This window comes from Haliotis asinina, chromosome 2, assembly GCF_037392515.1.
Source record: "Haliotis asinina isolate JCU_RB_2024 chromosome 2, JCU_Hal_asi_v2, whole genome shotgun sequence".
Lineage (NCBI taxonomy): Eukaryota > Metazoa > Mollusca > Gastropoda > Lepetellida > Haliotidae > Haliotis > Haliotis asinina.
In genome coordinates this window covers 6,195,299-6,219,824 of record NC_090281.1, presented here as the reverse complement: position 1 = coordinate 6,219,824, position 24,526 = coordinate 6,195,299, and the positions used below count along the sequence as shown (strand labels likewise).

General features: G+C 40.5%; 20 non-coding genes across 20 annotated transcripts; all 20 read right to left on the bottom strand.

The window, feature by feature from the left end:
* Nucleotides 1-128: 128 nt before the first annotated feature.
* Trnam-cau (transfer RNA methionine (anticodon CAU)) lies at nucleotides 129-228 on the bottom strand. The gene is made up of 2 exons: nucleotides 192-228; nucleotides 129-164 (listed from the first exon to the last, which is right to left on the bottom strand). It is a non-coding gene; the product is annotated as a tRNA-Met (tRNA).
* An 882-nt stretch (nucleotides 229-1,110) lies between these two features.
* On the bottom strand, nucleotides 1,111-1,210 carry Trnam-cau (transfer RNA methionine (anticodon CAU)). Its single transcript has 2 exons — nucleotides 1,174-1,210; nucleotides 1,111-1,146 (listed from the first exon to the last, which is right to left on the bottom strand). It is a non-coding gene; the product is annotated as a tRNA-Met (tRNA).
* An 882-nt stretch (nucleotides 1,211-2,092) lies between these two features.
* Nucleotides 2,093-2,192, bottom strand: Trnam-cau (transfer RNA methionine (anticodon CAU)). The gene is made up of 2 exons: nucleotides 2,156-2,192; nucleotides 2,093-2,128 (listed from the first exon to the last, which is right to left on the bottom strand). It is a non-coding gene; the product is annotated as a tRNA-Met (tRNA).
* A 592-nt stretch (nucleotides 2,193-2,784) lies between these two features.
* Trnam-cau (transfer RNA methionine (anticodon CAU)) lies at nucleotides 2,785-2,884 on the bottom strand. Its single transcript has 2 exons — nucleotides 2,848-2,884; nucleotides 2,785-2,820 (listed from the first exon to the last, which is right to left on the bottom strand). It is a non-coding gene; the product is annotated as a tRNA-Met (tRNA).
* An 882-nt stretch (nucleotides 2,885-3,766) lies between these two features.
* On the bottom strand, nucleotides 3,767-3,866 carry Trnam-cau (transfer RNA methionine (anticodon CAU)). Its single transcript has 2 exons — nucleotides 3,830-3,866; nucleotides 3,767-3,802 (listed from the first exon to the last, which is right to left on the bottom strand). It is a non-coding gene; the product is annotated as a tRNA-Met (tRNA).
* Nucleotides 3,867-7,022: 3,156 nt separating this feature from the next.
* On the bottom strand, nucleotides 7,023-7,122 carry Trnam-cau (transfer RNA methionine (anticodon CAU)). Its single transcript has 2 exons — nucleotides 7,086-7,122; nucleotides 7,023-7,058 (listed from the first exon to the last, which is right to left on the bottom strand). It is a non-coding gene; the product is annotated as a tRNA-Met (tRNA).
* A 1,080-nt stretch (nucleotides 7,123-8,202) lies between these two features.
* On the bottom strand, nucleotides 8,203-8,302 carry Trnam-cau (transfer RNA methionine (anticodon CAU)). The gene is made up of 2 exons: nucleotides 8,266-8,302; nucleotides 8,203-8,238 (listed from the first exon to the last, which is right to left on the bottom strand). It is a non-coding gene; the product is annotated as a tRNA-Met (tRNA).
* A 590-nt stretch (nucleotides 8,303-8,892) lies between these two features.
* On the bottom strand, nucleotides 8,893-8,992 carry Trnam-cau (transfer RNA methionine (anticodon CAU)). The gene is made up of 2 exons: nucleotides 8,956-8,992; nucleotides 8,893-8,928 (listed from the first exon to the last, which is right to left on the bottom strand). It is a non-coding gene; the product is annotated as a tRNA-Met (tRNA).
* An 882-nt stretch (nucleotides 8,993-9,874) lies between these two features.
* On the bottom strand, nucleotides 9,875-9,974 carry Trnam-cau (transfer RNA methionine (anticodon CAU)). The gene is made up of 2 exons: nucleotides 9,938-9,974; nucleotides 9,875-9,910 (listed from the first exon to the last, which is right to left on the bottom strand). It is a non-coding gene; the product is annotated as a tRNA-Met (tRNA).
* A 1,774-nt stretch (nucleotides 9,975-11,748) lies between these two features.
* Nucleotides 11,749-11,848, bottom strand: Trnam-cau (transfer RNA methionine (anticodon CAU)). Its single transcript has 2 exons — nucleotides 11,812-11,848; nucleotides 11,749-11,784 (listed from the first exon to the last, which is right to left on the bottom strand). It is a non-coding gene; the product is annotated as a tRNA-Met (tRNA).
* A 2,462-nt stretch (nucleotides 11,849-14,310) lies between these two features.
* Trnam-cau (transfer RNA methionine (anticodon CAU)) lies at nucleotides 14,311-14,410 on the bottom strand. Its single transcript has 2 exons — nucleotides 14,374-14,410; nucleotides 14,311-14,346 (listed from the first exon to the last, which is right to left on the bottom strand). It is a non-coding gene; the product is annotated as a tRNA-Met (tRNA).
* A 590-nt stretch (nucleotides 14,411-15,000) lies between these two features.
* Nucleotides 15,001-15,100, bottom strand: Trnam-cau (transfer RNA methionine (anticodon CAU)). Its single transcript has 2 exons — nucleotides 15,064-15,100; nucleotides 15,001-15,036 (listed from the first exon to the last, which is right to left on the bottom strand). It is a non-coding gene; the product is annotated as a tRNA-Met (tRNA).
* Nucleotides 15,101-16,671: 1,571 nt separating this feature from the next.
* Nucleotides 16,672-16,771, bottom strand: Trnam-cau (transfer RNA methionine (anticodon CAU)). The gene is made up of 2 exons: nucleotides 16,735-16,771; nucleotides 16,672-16,707 (listed from the first exon to the last, which is right to left on the bottom strand). It is a non-coding gene; the product is annotated as a tRNA-Met (tRNA).
* A 590-nt stretch (nucleotides 16,772-17,361) lies between these two features.
* Trnam-cau (transfer RNA methionine (anticodon CAU)) lies at nucleotides 17,362-17,461 on the bottom strand. Its single transcript has 2 exons — nucleotides 17,425-17,461; nucleotides 17,362-17,397 (listed from the first exon to the last, which is right to left on the bottom strand). It is a non-coding gene; the product is annotated as a tRNA-Met (tRNA).
* Nucleotides 17,462-18,741: 1,280 nt separating this feature from the next.
* Nucleotides 18,742-18,841, bottom strand: Trnam-cau (transfer RNA methionine (anticodon CAU)). Its single transcript has 2 exons — nucleotides 18,805-18,841; nucleotides 18,742-18,777 (listed from the first exon to the last, which is right to left on the bottom strand). It is a non-coding gene; the product is annotated as a tRNA-Met (tRNA).
* A 590-nt stretch (nucleotides 18,842-19,431) lies between these two features.
* Nucleotides 19,432-19,531, bottom strand: Trnam-cau (transfer RNA methionine (anticodon CAU)). Its single transcript has 2 exons — nucleotides 19,495-19,531; nucleotides 19,432-19,467 (listed from the first exon to the last, which is right to left on the bottom strand). It is a non-coding gene; the product is annotated as a tRNA-Met (tRNA).
* Nucleotides 19,532-20,811: 1,280 nt separating this feature from the next.
* Trnam-cau (transfer RNA methionine (anticodon CAU)) lies at nucleotides 20,812-20,911 on the bottom strand. The gene is made up of 2 exons: nucleotides 20,875-20,911; nucleotides 20,812-20,847 (listed from the first exon to the last, which is right to left on the bottom strand). It is a non-coding gene; the product is annotated as a tRNA-Met (tRNA).
* A 590-nt stretch (nucleotides 20,912-21,501) lies between these two features.
* Trnam-cau (transfer RNA methionine (anticodon CAU)) lies at nucleotides 21,502-21,601 on the bottom strand. The gene is made up of 2 exons: nucleotides 21,565-21,601; nucleotides 21,502-21,537 (listed from the first exon to the last, which is right to left on the bottom strand). It is a non-coding gene; the product is annotated as a tRNA-Met (tRNA).
* Nucleotides 21,602-21,991: 390 nt separating this feature from the next.
* On the bottom strand, nucleotides 21,992-22,091 carry Trnam-cau (transfer RNA methionine (anticodon CAU)). Its single transcript has 2 exons — nucleotides 22,055-22,091; nucleotides 21,992-22,027 (listed from the first exon to the last, which is right to left on the bottom strand). It is a non-coding gene; the product is annotated as a tRNA-Met (tRNA).
* A 1,370-nt stretch (nucleotides 22,092-23,461) lies between these two features.
* Trnam-cau (transfer RNA methionine (anticodon CAU)) lies at nucleotides 23,462-23,561 on the bottom strand. Its single transcript has 2 exons — nucleotides 23,525-23,561; nucleotides 23,462-23,497 (listed from the first exon to the last, which is right to left on the bottom strand). It is a non-coding gene; the product is annotated as a tRNA-Met (tRNA).
* Between the last annotated feature and the right edge of the window lie 965 nt (nucleotides 23,562-24,526).

Below are 24,526 nucleotides of genomic sequence, written 5' to 3'. Positions count from 1 at the left end.
GCTGCATTTGTCACATATTTATCGGTCAGACTATTTCAGGCAGACGGGTACAGCAGTAGAAGAGCTGAGTGGAAATAGTTTGAAACAAATATGGTAATGATTATGAAGGAAAAACAGAAAAAAAGAAATGCCCCGGGTGAGGATCGAACTCACGACCTTCAGATTGCTCTGACATTGGAAGCTTGACTGATTATGAGACTGACGCGCTACCTACTGCGCTACCGAGGCTTGAAACGCTGATCGGAAATTTGGATATATATTTCTCAACTGTCACAAATGAAGTGCCAGATAAATGGAGACTGTGCTGGTTTTTCAACACCTTAACTTGCATTCGACTGTTGTAAATGATGCACAATGTGAGGAAACAGCAGTTAACATCATAATCCTGAGAGACGTAAGGAGGAGTGTACTTGAAAAAGGAATTGAAACATGCGTTTATTTTCTTCATGTAAGCACTTCCTGTGTTGTGGCTGTACAGCCATTTCGTGGTTGCTGCATTTGTCACATATTTATCGGTCAGACTATTTCAGGCAGACGGGTACAGCAGTAGAAGAGCTGAGTAGAAATAGTTTGAAACAAATATGGTAATGATTATGAAGGAAAAACAGAAAAAAGAAATGCCCCGGGTGAGGATCGAACTGACGACCTTCAGATTGCTCTGACATTGGAAGCTTGACTGATTATGAGACTGACGCGCTACCTACTGCGCTACCGAGGCTTGAAACGCTGATCGGAAATTTGGATATATATTTCTCAACTGTCACAAATGAAGTGCCAGATAAATGGAGACTGTGCTGGTTTTTCAACACCTTAACTTGCATTCGACTGTTGTAAATGATGCACAATGTGAGGAAACAGCAGTTAACATCATAATCCTGAGAGACATAAGGAGGAGTGTACTTGAAAAAGGAATTGAAACATGCGTTTATTTTCTTCATGTAAGCACTTCCTGTGTTGTGGCTGTACAGCCATTTCGTGGTTGCTGCATTTGTCACATATTTATCGGTCAGACTATTTCAGGCAGACGGGTACAGCAGTAGAAGAGCTGAGTGGAAATAGTTTGAAACAAATATGGTAATGATTATGAAGGAAAAACAGAAAAAAAAGAAATGCCCCGGGTGAGGATCGAACTCACGACCTTCAGATTGCTCTGACATTGGAAGCTTGACTGATTATGAGACTGACGCGCTACCTACTGCGCTACCGAGGCTTGAAACGCTGATCGGAAATTTGGATATATATTTCTCAACTGTCACAAATGAAGTGCCAGATAAATGGAGACTGTGATGGTTTTTCAACACCTTAACTTGCATTCGACTGTTGTAAATGATGCACAATGTGAGGAAACAGCAGTTAACATCATAATCCTGAGAGACGTAAGGAGGAGTGTACTTGAAAAAGGAATTGAAACATGCGTTTATTTTCTTCATGTAAGCACTTCCTGTGTTGTGGCTGTACAGCCATTTCGTGGTTGCTGCATTTGTCACATATTTATCGGTCAGACTATTTCAGGCAGACGGGTACAGCAGTAGAAGAGCTGAGTAGAAATAGTTTGAAACAAATATGGTAATGATTATGAAGGAAAAACAGAAAAAAGAAATGCCCTGGGTGAGGATGGAACTGACGACCTTCAGATTGCTCTGACATTGGAAGCTTGACTGATTATGAGACTGACGCGCTACCTACTGCGCTACCGAGGCTTGAAACGCTGATCGGAAATTTGGATACATATTTCTCAACTGTCACAAATGAAGTGCCAGATAAATGGAGACTGTGCTGGTTTTTCAACACCTTAACTTGCATTCGACTGTTGTAAATGATGCACAATGTGAGGAAACAGCAGTTAACATCATAATCCTGAGAGACGTAAGGAGGAGTGTACTTGAAAAAGGAATTGAAACATGCGTTTATTTTCTTCATGTAAGCACTTCCTGTGTTGTGGCTGTACAGCCATTTCGTGGTTGCTGCATTTGTCACATATTTATCGGTCAGACAATTTCAGGCAGACGGGTACAGCAGTAGAAGAGCTGAGTGGAAATAGTTTGAAACAAATATGGTAATGATTATGAAGGAAAAACAGAAAAAAAAGAAATGCCCCGGGTGAGGATCGAACTCACGACCTTCAGATTGCTCTGACATTGGAAGCTTGACTGATTATGAGACTGACGCGCTACCTACTGCGCTACCGAGGCTTGAAACGCTGATCGGAAATTTAAATATATATTTCTCAACTGTCACAAATCACGTGCCAGACAAATGGAGACTGTGATGGTTTTTCAACACCTTAACTTGCATTCGACTGTTGTAAATGATGCACAATGTGAGGAAACAGCAGTTAACATCATAATCCTGACAGATGTAATGAGAAGTGTATTTGAAAAAGGAATTGAAACATGCGTTTATTTTTTTCATGTAAGCACTTCCTGTGTTGTGGCTGTACTGCCATTTCGTGATAAATGGAGACTGTGCTGGTTTTTCAACACCTTAACTTGCATTCGACTGTTGTAAATGATGCACAATGTGAGGAAACAGCAGTTAACATCATAATCCTGAGAGACGTAAGGAGGAGTGTACTTGAAAAAGGAATTGAAACATGCGTTTATTTTCTTCATGTAAGCACTTCCTGTGTTGTGGCTGTACAGCCATTTCGAGTTTGCATCATTTGTCACATATTTGTCGGTCAGACTATTTCAGGCAGACGGGTACAGCAGTAGAAGAACTGAGTGGAAATAGTTTGAAACAAATATGGTAATGATTATGAAGGAAAAACAGAAAAAAAAGAAATGCCCCGGGTGAGGATCGAACTCACGACCTTCAGATTGCTCTGACATTGGAAGCTTGACTGATTATGAGACTGACGCGCTACCTACTGCGCTACCGAGGCTTGAAACGCTGATCGGAAATTTGGATATATATTTCTCAACTGTCACAAATGAAGTGCCAGATAAATGGAGACTGTGCTGGTTTTTCAACACCTTAACTTGCATTCGACTGTTGTAAATGATGCACAATGTGAGGAAACAGCAGTTAACATCATAATCCTGAGAGACGTAAGGAGGAGTGTACTTGAAAAAGGAATTGAAACATGCGTTTATTTTCTTCATGTAAGCACTTCCTGTGTTGTGGCTGTACAGCCATTTCGTGGTTGCTGCATTTGTCACATATTTATCGGTCAGACTATTTCAGGCAGACGGGTACAGCAGTAGAAGAGCTGAGTAGAAATAGTTTGAAACAAATATGGTAATGATTATGAAGGAAAAACAGAAAAAAGAAATGCCCTGGGTGAGGATGGAACTGACGACCTTCAGATTGCTCTGACATTGGAAGCTTGACTGATTATGAGACTGACGCGCTACCTACTGCGCTACCGAGGCTTGAAACGCTGATCGGAAATTTGGATACATATTTCTCAACTGTCACAAATGAAGTGTCAGATAAATGGAGACTGTGCTGGTTTTTCAACACCTTAACTTGCATTCGACTGTTGTAAATGATGCACAATGTGAGGAAACAGCAGTTAACATCATAATCCTGAGAGACGTAAGGAGGAGTGTACTTGAAAAAGGAATTGAAACATGCGTTTATTTTCTTCATGTAAGCACTTCGTGTGTTGTGGCTGTACAGCCATTTCGTGGTTGCTGCATTTGTCACATATTTATCGGTCAGACAATTTCAGGCAGACGGGTACAGCAGTAGAAGAGCTGAGTGGAAATAGTTTGAAACAAATATGGTAATGATTATGAAGGAAAAACAGAAAAAAAAGAAATGCCCCGGGTGAGGATCGAACTCACGACCTTCAGATTGCTCTGACATTGGAAGCTTGACTGATTATGAGACTGACGCGCTACCTACTGCGCTACCGAGGCTTGAAACGCTGATCGGAAATTTAAATATATATTTCTCAACTGTCACAAATCACGTGCCAGACAAATGGAGACTGTGATGGTTTTTCAACACCTTAACTTGCATTCGACTGTTGTAAATGATGCACAATGTGAGGAAACAGCAGTTAACATCATAATCCTGACAGATGTAATGAGAAGTGTATTTGAAAAAGGAATTGAAACATGCGTTTATTTTTTTCATGTAAGCACTTCCTGTGTTGTGGCTGTACTGCCATTTCGTGATAAATGGAGACTGTGCTGGTTTTTCAACACCTTAACTTGCATTCGACTGTTGTAAATGATGCACAATGTGAGGAAACAGCAGTTAACATCATAATCCTGAGAGACGTAAAGAGGAGTGTACTTGAAAAAGGAATTGAAACATGCGTTTATTTTCTTCATGTAAGCACTTCCTGTGTTGTGGCTGTACAGCCATTTCGAGTTTGCATCATTTGTCACATATTTGTCGGTCAGACTATTTCAGGCAGACGGGTACAGCAGTAGAAGAACTGAGTGGAAATAGTTTGAAACAAATATGGTAATGATTATGAAGGAAAAACAGAAAAAAAAGTAATGCCCCGGGTGAGGATCGAACTGACGACCTTCAGATTGCTCTGACATTGGAAGCTTGACTGATTATGAGACTGACGCGCTACCTACTGCGCTACCGAGGCTTGAAACGCTGATCGGAAATTTAGATATATATTTCTCAAGTGTCACAAATCACGTGCCAGACAAATGGAGACTGTGCTGGTTTTTCAACACCTTAACTTGCATTCGACTGTTGTAAATGATGCACAATGTGAGGAAACAGCAGTTAACATCATAATCCTGACAGATGTAATGAGAAGTGTACATAAAAAAGGAATTGAAACATGCGTTTATTTTCTTCATGTAAGCACTTCCTGTGTTGTGGCTGTACAGCCATTTCGTGATAAATGGAGACTGTGCTGGTTTTTCAACACCTTAACTTGCATTCGACTGTTGTAAATGATGCACAATGTGAGGAAACAGCAGTTAACATCATAATCCTGAGAGACGTAAGGAGGAGTGTACTTGAAAAAGGAATTGAAACATGCGTTTATTTTCTTCATGTAAGCACTTCGTGTGTTGTGGCTGTACAGCCATTTCGTGGTTGCTGCATTTGTCACATATTTATCGGTCAGACAATTTCAGGCAGACGGGTACAGCAGTAGAAGAGCTGAGTGGAAATAGTTTGAAACAAATATGGTAATGATTATGAAGGAAAAACAGAAAAAAAAGAAATGCCCCGGGTGAGGATCGAACTCACGACCTTCAGATTGCTCTGACATTGGAAGCTTGACTGATTATGAGACTGACGCGCTACCTATTGCGCTACCGAGGCTTGAAACGCTGATCGGAAATTTAAATATATATTTCTCAACTGTCACAAATCACGTGCCAGACAAATGGAGACTGTGATGGTTTTTCAACACCTTAACTTGCATTCGACTGTTGTAAATGATGCACAATGTGAGGAAACAGCAGTTAACATCATAATCCTGACAGATGTAATGAGAAGTGTATTTGAAAAAGGAATTGAAACATGCGTTTATTTTTTTCATGTAAGCACTTCCTGTGTTGTGGCTGTACTGCCATTTCGTGATAAATGGAGACTGTGCTGGTTTTTCAACACCTTAACTTGCATTCGACTGTTGTAAATGATGCACAATGTGAGGAAACAGCAGTTAACATCATAATCCTGAGAGACGTAAAGAGGAGTGTACTTGAAAAAGGAATTGAAACATGCGTTTATTTTCTTCATGTAAGCACTTCCTGTGTTGTGGCTGTACAGCCATTTCGAGTTTGCATCATTTGTCACATATTTGTCGGTCAGACTATTTCAGGCAGACGGGTACAGCAGTAGAAGAACTGAGTGGAAATAGTTTGAAACAAATATGGTAATGATTATGAAGGAAAAACAGAAAAAAAAGTAATGCCCCGGGTGAGGATCGAACTGACGACCTTCAGATTGCTCTGACATTGGAAGCTTGACTGATTATGAGACTGACGCGCTACCTACTGCGCTACCGAGGCTTGAAACGCTGATCGGAAATTTAGATATATATTTCTCAAGTGTCACAAATCACGTGCCAGACAAATGGAGACTGTGCTGGTTTTTCAACACCTTAACTTGCATTCGACTGTTGTAAATGATGCACAATGTGAGGAAACAGCAGTTAACATCATAATCGTGACAGATGTAATGAGAAGTGTACATAAAAAAGGAATTGAAACATGCGTTTATTTTCTTCATGTAAGCACTTCCTGTGTTGTGGCTGTACAGCCATTTCGTGATAAATGGAGACTGTGCTGGTTTTTCAACACCTTAACTTGCATTCGACTGTTGTAAATGATGCACAATGTGAGGAAACAGCAGTTAACATCATAATCCTGAGAGACGTAAGGAGGAGTGTACTTGAAAAAGGAATTGAAACATGCGTTTATTTTCTTCATGTAAGCACTTCCTGTGTTGTGGCTGTACAGCCATTTCGTGGTTGCTGCATTTGTCACATATTTATCGGTCAGAATATTTCAGGCAGACGGGTACAGCAGTAGAAGAGCTGAGTGGAAATAGTTTGAAACAAATATGGTAATGATTATGAAGGAAAAACAGAAAAAAGAAATGCCCCGGGTGAGGGTCGAACTCACGACCTTCAGATTGCTCTGACATTGGAAGCTTGACTGATTATGAGACTGACGCGCTACCTACTGCGCTACCGAGGCTTGAAACGCTGATCAGAAATTTAGATATATATTTCTCAACTGTCACAAATCACGTGCCAGACAAATGGAGACTGTGCTGGTTTTTCAACACCTTAACTTGCATTCGACTGTTGTAAATGATGCACAATGTGAGGAAACAGCAGTTAACATCATAATCCTGACAGATGTAATGAGAAGTGTACATGAAAAAGGAATTGAAACATGCGTTTATTTTCTTCATGTAAGCACTTCCTGTGTTGTGGCTGTACAGCCATTTCGTGGTTGCTGCATTTGTCACATATTTATCGGTCAGAATATTTCAGGCAGACGGGTACAGCAGTAGAAGAGCTGAGTGGAAATAGTTTGAAACAAATATGGTAATGATTATGAAGGAAAAACAGAAAAAAGAAATGCCCCGGGTGAGGATCGAACTCACGACCTTCAGTTTGCTCTGACATTGGAAGCTTGACTGATTATGAGACTGACGCGCTACCTACTGCGCTACCGAGGCTTGAAACGCTGATCAGAAATTTAGATATATATTTCTCAACTGTCACAAATCACGTGCCAGACAAATGGAGACTGTGCTGGTTTTTCAACACCTTAACTTGCATTCGACTGTTGTAAATGATGCACAATGTGAGGAAACAGCAGTTAACATCATAATCGTGACAGATGTAATGAGAAGTGTACATAAAAAAGGAATTGAAACATGCGTTTATTTTCTTCATGTAAGCACTTCCTGTGTTGTGGCTGTACAGCCATTTCGTGATAAATGGAGACTGTGCTGGTTTTTCAACACCTTAACTTGCATTCGACTGTTGTAAATGATGCACAATGTGAGGAAACAGCAGTTAACATCATAATCCTGAGAGACGTAAGGAGGAGTGTACTTGAAAAAGGAATTGAAACATGCGTTTATTTTCTTCATGTAAGCACTTCCTGTGTTGTGGCTGTACAGCCATTTCGTGGTTGCTGCATTTGTCACATATTTATCGGTCAGAATATTTCAGGCAGACGGGTACAGCAGTAGAAGAGCTGAGTGGAAATAGTTTGAAACAAATATGGTAATGATTATGAAGGAAAAACAGAAAAAAGAAATGCCCCGGGTGAGGGTCGAACTCACGACCTTCAGATTGCTCTGACATTGGAAGCTTGACTGATTATGAGACTGACGCGCTACCTACTGCGCTACCGAGGCTTGAAACGCTGATCAGAAATTTAGATATATATTTCTCAACTGTCACAAATCACGTGCCAGACAAATGGAGACTGTGCTGGTTTTTCAACACCTTAACTTGCATTCGACTGTTGTAAATGATGCACAATGTGAGGAAACAGCAGTTAACATCATAATCCTGACAGATGTAATGAGAAGTGTACATGAAAAAGGAATTGAAACATGCGTTTATTTTCTTCATGTAAGCACTTCCTGTGTTGTGGCTGTACAGCCATTTCGTGGTTGCTGCATTTGTCACATATTTATCGGTCAGAATATTTCAGGCAGACGGGTACAGCAGTAGAAGAGCTGAGTGGAAATAGTTTGAAACAAATATGGTAATGATTATGAAGGAAAAACAGAAAAAAGAAATGCCCCGGGTGAGGATCGAACTCACGACCTTCAGATTGCTCTGACATTGGAAGCTTGACTGATTATGAGACTGACGCGCTACCTACTGCGCTACCGAGGCTTGAAACGCTGATCAGAAATTTAGATATATATTTCTCAACTGTCACAAATCACGTGCCAGACAAATGGAGACTGTGCTGGTTTTTCAACACCTTAACTTGCATTCGACTGTTGTAAATGATGCACAATGTGAGGAAACAGCAGTTAACATCATAATCCTGACAGATGTAATGAGAAGTGTACATGAAAAAGGAATTGAAACATGCGTTTATTTTCTTCATGTAAGCACTTCCTGTGTTGTGGCTGTACAGCCATTTCGTGATAAATGGAGACTGTGCTGGTTTTTCAACACCTTAACTTGCATTCGACTGTTGTAAATGATGCACAATGTGAGGAAACAGCAGTTAACATCATAATCCTGACAGACGTAAGGAGGAGTGTACTTGAAAAAGGAATTGAAACATGCGTTTATTTTCTTCATGTAAGCACTTCCTGTGTTGTGGCTGTACAGCCATTTCGTGGTTGCTGCATTTGTCACATATTTATCGGTCAGAATATTTCAGGCAGACGGGTACAGCAGTAGAAGAGCTGAGTGGAAATAGTTTGAAACAAATATGGTAATGATTATGAAGGAAAAACAGAAAAAAGAAATGCCCCGGGTGAGGATCGAACTCACGACCTTCAGATTGCTCTGACATTGGAAGCTTGACTGATTATGAGACTGACGCGCTACCTACTGCGCTACCGAGGCTTGAAACGCTGATCGGAAATTTGGATATATATTTCTCAACTGTCACAAATGAAGTGCCAGATAAATGGAGACTGTGCTGGTTTTTCAACACCTTAACTTGCATTCGACTGTTGTAAATGATGCACAATGTGAGGAAACAGCAGTTAACATCATAATCCTGAGAGACGTAAGGAGGAGTGTACTTGAAAAAGGAATTGAAACATGCGTTTATTTTCTTCATGTAAGCACTTCCTGTGTTGTGGCTGTACAGCCATTTCGTGGTTGCTGCATTTGTCACATATTTATCGGTCAGACTATTTCAGGCAGACGGGTACAGCAGTAGAAGAGCTGAGTAGAAATAGTTTGAAACAAATATGGTAATGATTATGAAGGAAAAACAGAAAAAAGAAATGCCCTGGGTGAGGATGGAACTGACGACCTTCAGATTGCTCTGACATTGGAAGCTTGACTGATTATGAGACTGACGCGCTACCTACTGCGCTACCGAGGCTTGAAACGCTGATCGGAAATTTGGATACATATTTCTCAACTGTCACAAATGAAGTGCCAGATAAATGGAGACTGTGCTGGTTTTTCAACACCTTAACTTGCATTCGACTGTTGTAAATGATGCACAATGTGAGGAAACAGCAGTTAACATCATAATCCTGAGAGACGTAAGGAGGAGTGTACTTGAAAAAGGAATTGAAACATGCGTTTATTTTCTTCATGTAAGCACTTCGTGTGTTGTGGCTGTACAGCCATTTCGTGGTTGCTGCATTTGTCACATATTTATCGGTCAGACAATTTCAGGCAGACGGGTACAGCAGTAGAAGAGCTGAGTGGAAATAGTTTGAAACAAATATGGTAATGATTATGAAGGAAAAACAGAAAAAAAAGAAATGCCCCGGGTGAGGATCGAACTCACGACCTTCAGATTGCTCTGACATTGGAAGCTTGACTGATTATGAGACTGACGCGCTACCTACTGCGCTACCGAGGCTTGAAACGCTGATCGGAAATTTAAATATATATTTCTCAACTGTCACAAATCACGTGCCAGACAAATGGAGACTGTGATGGTTTTTCAACACCTTAACTTGCATTCGACTGTTGTAAATGATGCACAATGTGAGGAAACAGCAGTTAACATCATAATCCTGACAGATGTAATGAGAAGTGTATTTGAAAAAGGAATTGAAACATGCGTTTATTTTTTTCATGTAAGCACTTCCTGTGTTGTGGCTGTACTGCCATTTCGTGATAAATGGAGACTGTGCTGGTTTTTCAACACCTTAACTTGCATTCGACTGTTGTAAATGATGCACAATGTGAGGAAACAGCAGTTAACATCATAATCCTGAGAGACGTAAAGAGGAGTGTACTTGAAAAAGGAATTGAAACATGCGTTTATTTTCTTCATGTAAGCACTTCCTGTGTTGTGGCTGTACAGCCATTTCGAGTTTGCATCATTTGTCACATATTTGTCGGTCAGACTATTTCAGGCAGACGGGTACAGCAGTAGAAGAACTGAGTGGAAATAGTTTGAAACAAATATGGTAATGATTATGAAGGAAAAACAGAAAAAAAAGTAATGCCCCGGGTGAGGATCGAACTGACGACCTTCAGATTGCTCTGACATTGGAAGCTTGACTGATTATGAGACTGACGCGCTACCTACTGCGCTACCGAGGCTTGAAACGCTGATCGGAAATTTAGATATATATTTCTCAAGTGTCACAAATCACGTGCCAGACAAATGGAGACTGTGCTGGTTTTTCAACACCTTAACTTGCATTCGACTGTTGTAAATGATGCACAATGTGAGGAAACAGCAGTTAACATCATAATCGTGACAGATGTAATGAGAAGTGTACATAAAAAAGGAATTGAAACATGCGTTTATTTTCTTCATGTAAGCACTTCCTGTGTTGTGGCTGTACAGCCATTTCGTGATAAATGGAGACTGTGGTGGTTTTTCAACACCTTAACTTGCATTCGACTGTTGTAAATGATGCACAATGTGAGGAAACAGCAGTTAACATCATAATCCTGAGAGACGTAAGGAGGAGTGTACTTGAAAAAGGAATTGAAACATGCGTTTATTTTCTTCATGTAAGCACTTCCTGTGTTGTGGCTGTACAGCCATTTCGTGGTTGCTGCATTTGTCACATATTTATCGGTCAGAATATTTCAGGCAGACGGGTACAGCAGTAGAAGAGCTGAGTGGAAATAGTTTGAAACAAATATGGTAATGATTATGAAGGAAAAACAGAAAAAAGAAATGCCCCGGGTGAGGGTCGAACTGACGACCTTCAGATTGCTCTGACATTGGAAGCTTGACTGATTATGAGACTGACGCTCTACCTACTGCGCTACCGAGGCTTGAAACGCTGATCGGAAATTTGGATACATATTTCTCAACTGTCACAAATGAAGTGCCAGATAAATGGAGACTGTGCTGGTTTTTCAACACCTTAACTTGCATTCGACTGTTGTAAATGATGCACAATGTGAGGAAACAGCAGTTAACATCATAATCCTGAGAGACGTAAGGAGGAGTGTACTTGAAAAAGGAATTGAAACATGCGTTTATTTTCTTCATGTAAGCACTTCGTGTGTTGTGGCTGTACAGCCATTTCGTGGTTGCTGCATTTGTCACATATTTATCGGTCAGACAATTTCAGGCAGACGGGTACAGCAGTAGAAGAGCTGAGTGGAAATAGTTTGAAACAAATATGGTAATGATTATGAAGGAAAAACAGAAAAAAAAGAAATGCCCCGGGTGAGGATCGAACTCACGACCTTCAGATTGCTCTGACATTGGAAGCTTGACTGATTATGAGACTGACGCGCTACCTACTGCGCTACCGAGGCTTGAAACGCTGATCGGAAATTTAAATATATATTTCTCAACTGTCACAAATCACGTGCCAGACAAATGGAGACTGTGATGGTTTTTCAACACCTTAACTTGCATTCGACTGTTGTAAATGATGCACAATGTGAGGAAACAGCAGTTAACATCATAATCCTGACAGATGTAATGAGAAGTGTATTTGAAAAAGGAATTGAAACATGCGTTTATTTTTTTCATGTAAGCACTTCCTGTGTTGTGGCTGTACTGCCATTTCGTGATAAATGGAGACTGTGCTGGTTTTTCAACACCTTAACTTGCATTCGACTGTTGTAAATGATGCACAATGTGAGGAAACAGCAGTTAACATCATAATCCTGAGAGACGTAAAGAGGAGTGTACTTGAAAAAGGAATTGAAACATGCGTTTATTTTCTTCATGTAAGCACTTCCTGTGTTGTGGCTGTACAGCCATTTCGAGTTTGCATCATTTGTCACATATTTGTCGGTCAGACTATTTCAGGCAGACGGGTACAGCAGTAGAAGAACTGAGTGGAAATAGTTTGAAACAAATATGGTAATGATTATGAAGGAAAAACAGAAAAAAAAGTAATGCCCCGGGTGAGGATCGAACTGACGACCTTCAGATTGCTCTGACATTGGAAGCTTGACTGATTATGAGACTGACGCGCTACCTACTGCGCTACCGAGGCTTGAAACGCTGATCGGAAATTTAGATATATATTTCTCAAGTGTCACAAATCACGTGCCAGACAAATGGAGACTGTGCTGGTTTTTCAACACCTTAACTTGCATTCGACTGTTGTAAATGATGCACAATGTGAGGAAACAGCAGTTAACATCATAATCGTGACAGATGTAATGAGAAGTGTACATAAAAAAGGAATTGAAACATGCGTTTATTTTCTTCATGTAAGCACTTCCTGTGTTGTGGCTGTACAGCCATTTCGTGATAAATGGAGACTGTGCTGGTTTTTCAACACCTTAACTTGCATTCGACTGTTGTAAATGATGCACAATGTGAGGAAACAGCAGTTAACATCATAATCCTGAGAGACGTAAGGAGGAGTGTACTTGAAAAAGGAATTGAAACATGCGTTTATTTTCTTCATGTAAGCACTTCCTGTGTTGTGGCTGTACAGCCATTTCGTGGTTGCTGCATTTGTCACATATTTATCGGTCAGAATATTTCAGGCAGACGGGTACAGCAGTAGAAGAGCTGAGTGGAAATAGTTTGAAACAAATATGGTAATGATTATGAAGGAAAAACAGAAAAAAGAAATGCCCCGGGTGAGGGTCGAACTCACGACCTTCAGATTGCTCTGACATTGGAAGCTTGACTGATTATGAGACTGACGCGCTACCTACTGCGCTACCGAGGCTTGAAACGCTGATCAGAAATTTAGATATATATTTCTCAACTGTCACAAATCACGTCCCAGACAAATGGAGACTGTGCTGGTTTTTCAACACCTTAACTTGCATTCGACTGTTGTAAATGATGCACAATGTGAGGAAACAGCAGTTAACATCATAATCCTGACAGATGTAATGAGAAGTGTACATGAAAAAGGAATTGAAACATGCGTTTATTTTCTTCATGTAAGCACTTCCTGTGTTGTGGCTGTACTGCCATTTCGTGATAAATGGAGACTGTGCTGGTTTTTCAACACCTTAACTTGCATTCGACTGTTGTAAATGATGCACAATGTGAGGAAACAGCAGTTAACATCATAATCCTGACAGACGTAACTAGGAGTGTACTTGAAAAAGGAATTGAAACATGCGTTTATTTTCTTCATGTAAGCACTTCCTGTGTTGTGGCTGTACAGCCATTTCGTGGTTGCTGCATTTGTCACATACCTATCGGTCAGACTATTTCAGGCAGACGGGTACAGCAGTAGAAGAGCTGAGTAGAAATAGTTTGAAACAAATATGGTAATGATTATGAAGGAAAAACAGAAAAAAGAAATGCCCCGGGTGAGGATCGAACTGACGACCTTCAGATTGCTCTGACATTGGAAGCTTGACTGATTATGAGACTGACGCGCTACCTCCTGCGCTACCGAGGCTTGAAACGCTGATCGGAAATTTAAATATATATTTCTCAACTGTCACAAATGAAGTGCCAGATAAATGGAGACTGTGCTGGTTTTTCAACACCTTAACTTGCATTCGACTGTTGTAAATGATGCACAATGTGAGGAAACAGCAGTTAACATCATAATCCTGACAGACGTAAGGAGGAGTGTACTTGAAAAAGGAATTGAAACATGCGTTTATTTTCTTCATGTAAGCACTTCCTGTGTTGTGGCTGTACAGCCATTTCGTGGTTGCTGCATTTGTCACATATTTATCGGTCAGAATATTTCAGGCAGACGGGTACAGCAGTAGAAGAGCTGAGTGGAAATAGTTTGAAACAAATATGGTAATGATTATGAAGGAAAAACAGAAAAAAGAAATGCCCCGGGTGAGGATCGAACTCACGACCTTCAGATTGCTCTGACATTGGAAGCTTGACTGATTATGAGACTGACGCGCTACCTACTGCGCTACCGAGGCTTGAAACGCTGATCAGAAATTTAGATATATATTTCTCAACTGTCACAAATCACGTGCCAGACAAATGGAGACTGTGCTGGTTTTTCAACACCTTAACTTGCATTCGACTGTTGTAAATGATGCACAACGTGAGGAAACAGCAGTTAACATCATAATCCTGACAGATGTAATGAGAAGTGTACATGAAAAAGGAATTGAAACATGCGTTTATTTTCTTCATGTAAGCACTTCCTGTGTTGTGGCTGTACAGCCATTTCGTGATAAATGGAGACTGTGCTGGTTTTTCAACACCTTAACTTGCATTCGACTGTTGTAAATGATGCACAATGTGAGGAAACAGCAGTTAACATCATAATCCTGAGAGACGTAAGGAGGAGTGTACTTGAAAAAGGAATTGAAACATGCGTTTATTTTCTTCATGTAAGCACTTCCTGTGTTGTGGCTGTACAGCCATTTCGTGGTTGCTGCATTTGTCACATATTTATCGGTCAGAATATTTCAGGCAGACGGGTACAGCAGTAGAAGAGCTGAGTGGAAATAGTTTGAAACAAATATGGTAATGATTATGAAGGAAAAACAGAAAAAAGAAATGCCCCGGGTGAGGATCGAACTCACGACCTTCAGATTGCTCTGACATTGGAAGCTTGACTGATTATGAGACTGACGCGCTACCTACTGCGCTACCGAGGCTTGAAACGCTGATCAGAAATTTAGATATATATTTCTCAACTGTCACAAATCACGTCCCAGACAAATGGAGACTGTGCTGGTTTTTCAACACCTTAACTTGCATTCGACTGTTGTAAATGATGCACAATGTGAGGAAACAGCAGTTAACATCATAATCCTGACAGATGTAATGAGAAGTGTGTTTGAAAAAGGAATTGAAACATGCGTTTATTTTTTTCATGTAAGCACTTCCTGTATTGTGGCTGTACAGCCATTTCGAGTTTGCATCATTTGTCACATATTTGTCGGTCAGACTATTTCAGGCAGACGGGTACAGCAGTAGAAGAACTGAGTGGAAATAGTTTGAAACAAATATGGTAATGATTATGAAGGAAAAACAGAAAAAAAGAAATGCCCCGGGTGAGGATCGAACTCACGACCTTGAGATTGCTCTGACATTGGAAGCTTGACTGATTATGAGACTGACGCGCTACCTACTGCGCTACCGAGGCTTGAAACGCTGATCGGAAATTTAGATATATATTTCTCAACTGTCACAAATGAAGTGCCAGACAAATGGAGACTGTGCTGGTTTTTCAACACCTTAACTTGCATTCGACTGTTGTAAATGATGCACAATGTGAGGAAACAGCAGTTAACATCATAATCCTGACAGACGTAAGGAGGAGTGTACTTGAAAAAGGAATTGAAACATGCGTTTATTTTCTTCATGTAAGCACTTCCTGTGTTGTGGCTGTACAGCCATTTCGTGATAAATGGAGACTGTGCTGGTTTTTCAACACCTTAACTTGCATTCGACTGTTGTAAATGATGCACAATGTGAGGAAACAGCAGTTAACATCATAATCCTGACAGACGTAAGGAGGAGTGTACTTGAAAAAGGAATTGAAACATGCGTTTATTTTCTTCATGTAAGCACTTCCTGTGTTGTGGCTGTACAGCCATTTCGTGGTTGCTGCATTTGTCACATACTTATCGGTCAGACTATTTCAGGCAGACGGGTACAGCAGTAGAAGAGCTGAGTAGAAATAGTTTGAAACAAATATGGTAATGATTATGAAGGAAAAACAGAAAAAAGAAATGCCCCGGGTGAGGATCGAACTGACGACCTTCAGATTGCTCTGACATTGGAAGCTTGACTGATTATGAGACTGACGCGCTACCTACTGCGCAACCGAGGCTTGAAACGCTGATCGGAAATTTAAATATGTATTTCTCAACTGTCACAAATGAAGTGCCAGATAAATGGAGACTGTGCTGGTTTTTCAACACCTTAACTTGCATTCGACTGTTGTAAATGATGCACAATGTGAGGAAACAGCAGTTAACATCATAATCCTGACAGACGTAAGGAGGAGTGTACTTGAAAAAGGAATTGAAACATGCGTTTATTTTCTTCATGTAAGCACTTCCTGTGTTGTGGCTGTACAGCCATTTCGTGGTTGCTGCATTTGTCACATATTTATCGGTCAGAATATTTCATGCAGACGGGTACAGCAGTAGAAGAGCTGAGTGGAAATAGTTTGAAACAAATATGGTAATGATTATGAAGGAAAAACAGAAAAAAGAAATGCCCCGGGTGAGGATCGAACTCACGACCTTCAGATTGCTCTGACATTGGAAGCTTGACTGATTATGAGACTGACGCGCTACCTACTGCGCTACCGAGGCTTGAAACGCTGATCAGAAATTTAGATATATATTTCTCAACTGTCACAAATCACGTGCCAGACAAATGGAGACTGTGCTGGTTTTTCAACACCTTAACTTGCATTCGACTGTTGTAAATGATGCACAATGTGAGGAAACAGCAGTTAACATCATAATCCTGACAGATGTAATGAGAAGTGTACATGAAAAAGGAATTGAAACATGCGTTTATTTTCTTCATGTAAGCACTTCCTGTGTTGTGGCTGTACTGCCATTTCGTGATAAATGGAGACTGTGCTGGTTTTTCAACACCTTAACTTGCATTCGACTGTTGTAAATGATGCACAATGTGAGGAAACAGCAGTTAACATCATAATCCTGACAGACGTAAGGAGGAGTGTACTTGAAAAAGGAATTGAAACATGCGTTTATTTTCTTCATGTAAGCACTTCCTGTGTTGTGGCTGTACAGCCATTTCGTGGTTGCTGCATTTGTCACATATTTATCGGTCAGACTATTTCAGGCAGACGGGTACAGCAGTAGAAGAGCTGAGTGGAAATAGTTTGAAACAAATATGGTAATGATTATGAAGGAAAAACAGAAAAAAGAAATGCCCCGGGTGAGGATCGAACTCACGACCTTCAGATTGCTCTGACATTGGAAGCTTGACTGATTATGAGACTGACGCGCTACCTACTGCGCTACCGAGGCTTGAAACGCTGATCAGAAATTTAGATATATATTTCTCAACTGTCACAAATCACGTGCCAGACAAATGGAGACTGTGCTGGTTTTTCAACACCTTAACTTGCATTCGACTGTTGTAAATGATGCACAATGTGAGGAAACAGCAGTTAACATCATAATCCTGACAGATGTAATGAGAAGTGTACATGAAAAAGGAATTGAAACATGCGTTTATTTTCCTCATGTAAGCACTTCCTGTGTTGTGGCTGTACTGCCATTTCGTGATAAATGGAGACTGTGCTGGTTTTTCAACACCTTAACTTGCATTCGACTGTTGTAAATGATGCACAATGTGAGGAAACAGCAGTTAACATCATAATCCTGAGAGACGTAAGGAGGAGTGTACTTGAAAAAGGAATTGAAACATGCGTTTATTTTCTTCATGTAAGCACTTCCTGTGTTGTGGCTGTACAGCCATTTCGTGGTTGCTGCATTTGTCACATACTTATCGGTCAGACTATTTCAGGCAGACGGGTACAGCAGTAGAAGAGCTGAGTAGAAATAGTTTGAAACAAATATGGTAATGATTATGAAGGAAAAACAGAAAAAAGAAATGCCCCGGGTGAGGATCGAACTGACGACCTTCAGATTGCTCTGACATTGGAAGCTTGACTGATTATGAGACTGACGCGCTACCTACTGCGCTACCGAGGCTTGAAACGCTGATCGGAAATTTAAATATGTATTTCTCAACTGTCACAAATGAAGTGCCAGATAAATGGAGACTGTGCTGGTTTTTCAACACCTTAACTTGCATTCGACTGTTGTAAATGATGCACAATGTGAGGAAACAGCAGTTAACATCATAATCCTGACAGATGTAATGAGAAGTGTACATGAAAAAGGAATTGAAACATGCGTTTATTTTCTTCATGTAAGCACTTCCTGTGTTGTGGCTGTACTGCCTTTTCGTGATAAATGGAGACTGTGCTGGTTTTTCAACACCTTAACTTGCATTCGACTGTTGTAAATGATGCACAATGTGAGGAAACAGCAGTTAACATCATAATCCTGACAGACATAATTAGGAGTGTACTTGAAAAAGGAATTGAAACATGCGTTTATTTTCTTCATGTAAGCACTTCCTGTGTTGTGGCTGTACAGCCATTTCGTGGTTGCTGCATTTGTCACATATTTATCGGTCAGACTATTTCAGGCAGACGGGTACAGCAGTAGAAGAGCTGAGTGGAAATAGTTTGAAACAAATATGGTAATGATTATGAAGGAAAAACAGAAAAAAGAAATGCCCCGGGTGAGGATCGAACTCACGACCTTCAGATTGCTCTGACATTGGAAGCTTGACTGATTATGAGACTGACGCGCTACCTACTGCGCTACCGAGGCTTGAAACGCTGATCAGAAATTTAGATATATATTTCTCAACTGTCACAAATCACGTGCCAGACAAATGGAGACTGTGCTGGTTTTTCAACACCTTAACTTGCATTCGACTGTTGTAAATGATGCACAATGTGAGGAAACAGCAGTTAACATCATAATCCTGACAGATGTAATGAGAAGTGTACATGAAAAAGGAATTGAAACATGCGTTTATTTTCTTCATGTAAGCACTTCCTGTGTTGTGGCTGTACTGCCATTTCGTGATAAATGGAGACTGTGCTGGTTTTTCAACACCTTAACTTGCATTCGACTGTTGTAAATGATGCACAATGTGAGGAAACAGCAGTTAACATCATAATCCTGACAGACGTAAGGAGGAGTGTACTTGAAAAAGGAATTGAAACATGCGTTTATTTTCTTCATGTAAGCACTTCCTGTGTTGTGGCTGTACAGCCATTTCGTGGTTGCTGCATTTGTCACATATTTATCGGTCAGACTATTTCAGGCAGACGGGTACAGCAGTAGAAGAGCTGAGTGGAAATAGTTTGAAACAAATATGGTAATGATTATGAAGGAAAAACAGAAAAAAGGAATGCCCCGGGTGAGGATCGAACTCACGACCTTCAGATTGCTCTGACATTGGAAGCTTGACTGATTATGAGACTGACGCGCTACCTACTGCGCTACCGAGGCTTGAAACGCTGATCGGAAATTTAGATATATATTTCTCAACTGTCACAAATGAAGTGCCAGACAAATGGAGACTGTGCTGGTTTTTCAACACCTTAACTTGCATTCGACTGTTGTAAATGATGCACAATGTGAGGAAACAGCAGTTAACATCATAATCCTGACAGACGTAAGGAGGAGTGTACTTGAAAAAGGAATTGAAACATGCGTTTATTTTCTTCATGTAAGCACTTCCTGTGTTGTGGCTGTACAGCCATTTCGTGATAAATGGAGACTGTGCTGGTTTTTCAACACCTTAACTTGCATTCGACTGTTGTAAATGATGCACAATGTGAGGAAACAGCAGTTAACATCATAATCCTGACAGACGTAAGGAGGAGTGTACTTGAAAAAGGAATTGAAACATGCGTTTATTTTCTTCATGTAAGCACTTCCTGTGTTGTGGCTGTACAGCCATTTCGTGGTTGCTGCATTTGTCACATACTTATCGGTCAGACTATTTCAGGCAGACGGGTACAGCAGTAGAAGAGCTGAGTAGAAATAGTTTGAAACAAATATGGTAATGATTATGAAGGAAAAACAGAAAAAAGAAATGCCCCGGGTGAGGATCGAACTGACGACCTTCAGATTGCTCTGACATTGGAAGCTTGACTGATTATGAGACTGACGCGCTACCTACTGCGCTACCGAGGCTTGAAACGCTGATCGGAAATTTAAATATGTATTTCTCAACTGTCACAAATGAAGTGCCAGATAAATGGAGACTGTGCTGGTTTTTCAACACCTTAACTTGCATTCGACTGTTGTAAATGATGCACAATGTGAGGAAACAGCAGTTAACATCATAATCCTGACAGATGTAATGAGAAGTGTACATGAAAAAGGAATTGAAACATGCGTTTATTTTCTTCATGTAAGCACTTCCTGTGTTGTGGCTGTACTGCCTTTTCGTGATAAATGGAGACTGTGCTGGTTTTTCAACACCTTAACTTGCATTCGACTGTTGTAAATGATGCACAATGTGAGGAAACAGCAGTTAACATCATAATCCTGACAGACATAAGGAGGAGTGTACTTGAAAAAGGAATTGAAACATGCGTTTATTTTCTTCATGTAAGCACTTCCTGTGTTGTGGCTGTACAGCCATTTCGTGGTTGCTGCATTTGTCACATATTTATCGGTCAGAATATTTCAGGCAGACGGGTACAGCAGTAGAAGAGCTGAGTAGAAATAGTTTGAAACAAATATGGTAATGATTATGAAGGAAAAACAGAAAAAAGAAATGCCCCGGGTGAGGATCGAACTCACGACCTTCAGATTGCTCTGACATTGGAAGCTTGACTGATTATGAGACTGACGCGCTACCTACTGCGCTACCGAGGCTTGAAACGCTGATCAGAAATTTAAATATATATTTCTCAACTGTCAAAAATCACGTGCCAGACAAATGGAGACTGTGCTGGTTTTTCAACACCTTAACTTGCATTCGACTGTTGTAAATGATGCACAATGTGAGGAAACAGCAGTTAACATCATAATCCTGACAGATGTAATGAGAAGTGTACATGAAAAAGGAATTGAAACATGCGTTTATTTTCTTCATGTAAGCACTTCCTGTGTTGTGGCTGTACTGCCACTTCGTGATAAATGGAGACTGTGCTGGTTTTTCAACACCTTAACTTGCATTCGACTGTTGTAAATGATGCACAATGTGAGGAAACAGCAGTTAACATCATAATCCTGAGAGACGTAACTAGGAGTGTACTTGAAAAAGGAATTGAAACATGCGTTTATTTTCTTCATGTAAGCACTTCCTGTGTTGTGGCTGTACAGCCATTTCGTGGTTGCTGCATTTGTCACATATTTATCGGTCAGACTATTTCAGGCAGACGGGTACAGCAGTAGAAGAGCTGAGTGGAAATAGTTTGAAACAAATATGGTAATGATTATGAAGGAAAAACAGAAAAAAGAAATGCCCCGGGTGAGGATCGAACTCACGACCTTCAGATTGCTCTGACATTGGAAGCTTGACTGATTATGAGACTGACGCGCTACCTACTGCGCTACCGAGGCTTGAAACGCTGATCGGAAATTTAAATATATATTTCTCAACTGTCACAAATGAAGTGCCAGATAAATGGAGACTGTGCTGGTTTTTCAACACCTTAACTTGCATTCGACTGTTGTAAATGATGCACAATGTGAGGAAACAGCAGTTAACATCATAATCCTGACAGACGTAAGGAGGAGTGTACTTGAAAAAGGAATTGAAACATGCGTTTATTTTCTTCATGTAAGCACTTCCTGTGTTGTGGCTGTACAGCCATTTCGTGGTTGCTGCATTTGTCACATACTTATCGGTCAGACTATTTCAGGCAGACGGGTACAGCAGTAGAAGAGCTGAGTAGAAATAGTTTGAAACAAATATGGTAATGATTATGAAGGAAAAACAGAAAAAAGAAATGCCCCGGGTGAGGATCGAACTCACGACCTTCAGATTGCTCTGACATTGGAAGCTTGACTGATTATGAGACTGACGCGCTACCTACTGCGCTACCGAGGCTTGAAACGCTGATCAGAAATTTAGATATATATTTCTCAACTGTCACAAATCACGTGCCAGACAAATGGAGACTGTGCTGGTTTTTCAACACCTTAACTTGCATTCGACTGTTGTAAATGATGCACAATGTGAGGAAACAGCAGTTAACATCATAATCCTGACAGATGTAATGAGAAGTGTACATGAAAAAGGAATTGAAACATGCGTTTATTTTCTTCATGTAAGCACTTCCTGTGTTGTGGCTGTACAGCCATTTCGTGGTTGCTGCATTTGTCACATACTTATCGGTCAGACTATTTCAGGCAGACAGGTACAGCAGTAGAAGAGCTGAGTAGAAATAGTTTGAAACAAATATGGTAATGATTATGAAGGAAAAACAGAAAAAAGAAATGCCCCGGGTGAGGATCGAACTCACGACCTTCAGATTGCTCTGACATTGGAAGCTTGACTGATTATGAGACTGACGCGCTACCTACTGCGCTTCCGAGGCTTGAAACGCTGATCGGAAATTTAAATATGTATTTCTCAACTGTCACAAATGAAGTGCCAGATAAATGGAGACTGTGCTGGTTTTTCAACACCTTAACTTGCATTCGACTGTTGTAAATGATGCACAATGTGAGGAAACAGCAGTTAACATCATAATCCTGACAGACGTAAGGAGGAGTGTACTTGAAAAAGGAATTGAAACATGCGTTTATTTTCTTCATGTAAGCACTTCCTGTGTTGTGGCTGTACAGCCATTTCGTGGTTGCTGCATTTGTCACATATTTATCGGTCAGAATATTTCAGGCAGACGGGTACAGCAGTAGAAGAGCTGAGTGGAAATAGTTTGAAACAAATATGGTAATGATTATGAAGGAAAAACAGAAAAAAGAAATGCCCCGGGTGAGGATCGAACTCACGACTTTCAGATTGCTCTGACATTGGAAGCTTGACTGATTATGAGACTGACGCGCTACCTACTGCGCTACCGAGGCTTGAAACGCTGATCAGAAATTTAGATATATATTTCTCAACTGTCACAAATCACGTGCCAGACAAATGGAGACTGTGCTGGTTTTTCAACACCTTAACTTGCATTCGACTGTTGTAAATGATGCACAATGTGAGGAAACAGCAGTTAACATCATAATCCTGACAGATGTAATGAGAAGTGTACATGAAAAAGGAATTGAAACATGCGTTTATTTTCTTCATGTAAGCACTTCCTGTGTTGTGGCTGTACAGCCATTTCGTGGTTGCTGCATTTGTCACATACTTATCGGTCAGACTATTTCAGGCAGACGGGTACAGCAGTAGAAGAGCTGAGTAGAAATAGTTTGAAACAAATATGGTAATGATTATGAAGGAAAAACAGAAAAAAGAAATGCCCCGGGTGAGGATCGAACTCACGACCTTCAGATTGCTCTGACATTGGAAGCTTGACTGATTATGAGACTGACGCGCTACCTACTGCGCTACCGAGGCTTGAAACGCTGATCGGAAATTTAAATATGTATTTCTCAACTGTCACAAATGAAGTGCCAGATAAATGGAGACTGTGCTGGTTTTTCAACACCTTAACTTGCATTCGACTGTTGTAAATGATGCACAATGTGAGGAAACAGCAGTTAACATCATAATCCTGAGAGACGTAAGGAGGAGTGTACTTGAAAAAGGAATTGAAACATGCGTTTATTTTCTTCATGTAAGCACTTCCTGTGTTGTGGCTGTACAGCCATTTCGTGGTTGCTGCATTTGTCACATATTTATCGGTCAGAATATTTCAGGCAGACGGGTACAGCAGTAGAAGAGCTGAGTGGAAATAGTTTGAAACAAATATGGTAATGATTATGAAGGAAAAACAGAAAAAAGAAATGCCCCGGGTGAGGATCGAACTCACGACTTTCAGATTGCTCTGACATTGGAAGCTTGACTGATTATGAGACTGACGCGCTACCTACTGCGCTACCGAGGCTTGAAACGCTGATCAGAAATTTAGATATATATTTCTCAACTGTCACAAATCACGTGCCAGACAAATGGAGACTGTGCTGGTTTTTCAACACCTTAACTTGCATTCGACTGTTGTAAATGATGCACAATGTGAGGAAACAGCAGTTAACATCATAATCCTGACAGATGTAATGAGAAGTGTACATGAAAAAGGAATTGAAACATGCGTTTATTTTCTTCATGTAAGCACTTCCTGTGTTGTGGCTGTACAGCCATTTCGTGGTTGCTGCATTTGTCACATACTTATCGGTCAGACTATTTCAGGCAGACGGGTACAGCAGTAGAAGAGGTGAGTAGAAATAGTTTGAAACAAATATGGTAATGATTATGAAGGAAAAACAGAAAAAAGAAATGCCCCGGGTGAGGATCGAACTCACGACCTTCAGATTGCTCTGACATTGGAAGCTTGACTGATTATGAGACTGACGCGCTACCTA